The sequence below is a fragment of the Sinocyclocheilus grahami genome, unplaced genomic scaffold (assembly GCF_001515645.1).
Source record: "Sinocyclocheilus grahami isolate Dianchi unplaced genomic scaffold, SAMN03320097.WGS_v1.1 scaffold1361.1, whole genome shotgun sequence".
NCBI classification, from domain to species: domain Eukaryota; kingdom Metazoa; phylum Chordata; class Actinopteri; order Cypriniformes; family Cyprinidae; genus Sinocyclocheilus; species Sinocyclocheilus grahami.
In genome coordinates, this window is record NW_015506540.1 from 26,865 (window position 1) to 31,033 (window position 4,169).

A 4,169-nucleotide genomic window follows, 5' to 3' on the forward strand; every position below is an offset into this window, starting at 1 on the left:
AGTAATATTGTGAAATATTATTACAATTTAAAATAACTGTTTTATATTTGAATATATTTTAAAATGTATTTTAATTCTGTAATGCAAAGCTGAATTTTCAGCAGCCATTATTCCGTCTTTGGTGTCACATGATCCTTTAGAAATAATTCTAATATGCTGATTTGCAGCTCAAGAGATATTTCGTATTATAATCAATGTTGAAAACAGTTGTGCTGCTTAATTTTGTGGCATTTTGTTTCATGATTCTTTGATGAATACAAAGTTCAAAAGAACATCATTTACTTGAAATATAAATCTTTTCTAACTTTACGAATGTCTTTACTGCCACTTTTGATCAATTTAATGCATCCTTGCTGAATAAAAGTATGAATTTCTTCATTAATTTTAACCAAGGTCGTAGGTTTGCTTTTGACTTTTGTTGGGGACATAACAGTATAACAGTAGAACCCCCAACACAACTTGCACGTGTATCTGAGTGACAGATAAACCGCACGCTCTTATCTCAGTGTTATAGGATATCTCAGCTAACAGTTTACATTGTTTAACAACATTACATTAACGTTATAGACTGTCTGACTCAGGACGCTGTTCCAAATCCTGCTGCACAACAGAGCGCCACTTCCATAAAATCACATTATATTTGTACATTCGTAAACCCGGGTAATTTGCCAAATGAATAAACTGGAAACTGGAAATGAATAAAAAAGAGATATGAAAGTGTTGTGATTTATAAAACCTTATTTTTATACCACGTCTGTGGTGAAGTCTGGTTTAGTGGTTTTCTGAATTAAGATGTTAACCTGAAATAAATCGCAGCAAAGGGAACTAGTTTAAGATGACATGGGAACAAAAAATAAGATAGAGCACAGCATTTAACAGAAATGTCTTATCTCCTGTTATTCAGATCCAAACACAAACCCCACTGGGTCAACTAAAGTAGGGCTTCTTTGTCCTGATAATCTGTCTGAGTGCTATGCCCATCTAAACATTCTGATCATTTTGGGTGTGATCTGAGTTTCAAAGTGAAATCTGTACATATGTGTCTTTCTTGAGTGAAATAGGATGAATGCAGTGAGCGCTGCAGACATGGCTGTGTATATACTGTACCTCTTTTCACTCTTTCACTGTTTATCAGACGGTGGTTTAGCTGAACATGCAACACTTGAATAAATGGGCGTAGGCTGAATATACTGCTGCTTGTCAACGTATTTCATATATTGTTCATATATTGTAAAGAGTCCTTAAAATAGCCAGAAAAGTAGTATATGGAATTCTAAATGCCCTGAATTTCCATAACCTGAAAGAGTCTCATTAATCCACCCAAAGTAAATTCAAACTAAGAACTCGGATGAACTACAAACCAGGTCTTCAGAAAGGCAGTAAAGTTCTGAAAGGAGTAAAGATTTGAAATAACGTCGAAACAAAATATACAAAAAAAAAAAATTATTGATTTATTATTATTATTATTCCAGGAATTTTCTAGCATTTTTTTCAGTTTTCTCCAGATTCTACAGTAAAATCTGTGGAATTCTGCAGAATACATTTCGGTATGGACACGCACTGTTAGCTGAAACTTCATTATCAAACGTACAATTTTTATTTTAATTACACCTTTTATTACATTTTATTATTTTTTTATTTTATATTTTATTTTATTTTAAGTTGCACTCCAAATAAAAAATAAAATAATAAATAAACATAACTTCCTAATCACTTCCACAATTTATTTCAATGTAATTTAACTTTTTTCTATTTTATTTTACTTCATTTTATTAATTCAATTTTTATATTTTATTTGAATGTTTTATTTTATTTTATTTTGAAGTTGCATTCAAAATCAACTTTATATTATTATTTTATTTATTATTAATTTTATTTTATTTTATTTTTAATCTAGTTGCACCCAAAATCAACTTCAAAAATAAACAGAACGGCAAATCACTTTCACAATTTATTTTAATTTAATTTAAATTTTGAATGAAGTTGAACTCAAAATCAGCTTCAAAAATGACCAGAATGGCAAATCACTTCAGCAAGCAATATTTTCATGTTTATTAGTTTCATTCATTTGGCAAAACCCGCATTATTCAACAAAGAGCAATGAACGATTTGAAAAGCAAAATGACTAACTTATATGTGCTGATCTTTCAGCGACGTATACGCACATTGTTAAAATAAAGATGCAAGACATGTAGTGTATTAATCTAGGACTAAATGTAGTCATAGTAAACAAACCAGTAAAAATATCATTTTGGTTCCAAGCCCTGATGACAGGACACATTAAAATCCTTTGATATGAAGTTACAAAGCCCTCAGTCATCCAAACCTGGATTAAAAACCTCTGTCCCTTGTTAAGGATCACTTATGCTCTAGATAAGTGCCATTTCTTTGCTTACATTATTAAGTATGTGAGCGTAAATTGTGAACTAGAATGACCTGGTCAGATAAGGTTGTTCAGACTCGCCAAAGCAGGCGTCAATATTATGACGGTTCACATTGTAAGTGCCAACTAAAAAGAGACTGCGAGAGGCATCAAGGCTTTTCTCACATCATTAAACATCCTGCGATTATGACAACAAGCAGAAAGAAATGAACAGAACTAGCAGTGAAATGAGAACATGTGCTTGAAGTGATGATATGTAGGTCTTGGACGACAGATAGGGGCCTACGCTTAGCAAAGCATGTGTCTGGAGATGAACTTGCCATAATGAAGGACAAGCTAAAAAGAGAAACGGTTATTGGGTAAATATTTTTAGCTCTCTACTTTAAAGTCGAACTGAATCTTTTGGCTTATGAGAAACTCCAGGTAGGGAAATTACAAGAGAAAATGACAAGCTCTTCAGAGCCTTTGAATCTGGGGGGAAAAAAGGAATGGAATGTGACAAAACAAACCACAACAACAATAAAAACCCTGCAATAAATCTTCAGAATGGAATAACAAAATGCATAGGATGCGTAAACACACGTAATTTCCTCCATTTTCAAAGGATACCATCAGTCCCTGGAGGTTTTAGTCTGGGGCCTCCTCTGTGCCGGGGCAGGGTTCCCACAAAACCCCATTGGCTAGTTGCGTAGGGTGTACAGATAAATCATGTTGGCATAAAACACTTTGCTGTTTGTTCACAATAGCTTCATGCTCCACCTCACCCTCCCCTTCCCATTGTTTCCTCCAGTAAAAACACTCACGTCTCTCTCCCACCACTGATAGCTGTACTGGACAAACTGCAGTCTTGTTTGTTCAGGCAATTTAAAATGATTTCACCAGTAAAGCCACTTCTCACTGACATTATCACACACAGATTCTTGTTATGCAAGTCTGGAAGCCAGTTGAGAATAAAAAGATCAATTACTTGGGAAAAAAAGTTTGGCCGCTTGCAATCTTATCATGAGCTGTCCTATCATAACTGTTGATAGTGAAAGAGGAACTGGTGATTTACTGTCCACTGAGAGCATGTTTGGAAATATATATATACAGTGGGGCAAAAAAGTATTTAGTCAGCCACCAATTGTGCAAGTTCTCCCACTTAAAAAGATGAGAGAGGCCTGTAATTTTCATCATAGGTATACCTCAACTATGAGAGACAAAATGAGAAAAAAAAATCCAGAAAATCACATTGTAGGATTGTTAAAGAATTAATTGGTAAATTCCTACCCCTCTCTTTTGTGGAAGAGCAGACGCGATTCGCAAATAATCATAAAAAATAAAAAGTGTGTTATCACCGATAGCCTTGTGGGCAGCACGCTGACATACAGCACTATTGCACTTCGGGTGTCCCGTGTTCAAATCGGACCTTTTTCTCCCCATGGATCACGAACAATGGGTACTGATCCATCCTTGAGTTTTAACTTTTCAACAAAACCTGACTTGAATTGTCCCTCTTTCAGAAAGCAGTCTGGAGTAAAATGATTTGCGCAGCCAGACATAAACGAATTTAGTGAAAGTGAAGTGAAGTGACATGTGGCCAAGTATGGTGACCCATACTCGGAATTAGTGCTCTGCATTTATCCCATCCTAAGGGCACACACACACCGTGAACACACACCCGGAGCAGTGGGCAGCCATTTATGCTGCGGCGCCCGGGGAGCAGTTGGGGGTTCGGTGCCTTGCTCAAGGGCACCTCAGTCGTGGTATTGAAGGTGGGAGAGAGCGCTGTACATTCACTCCCCCC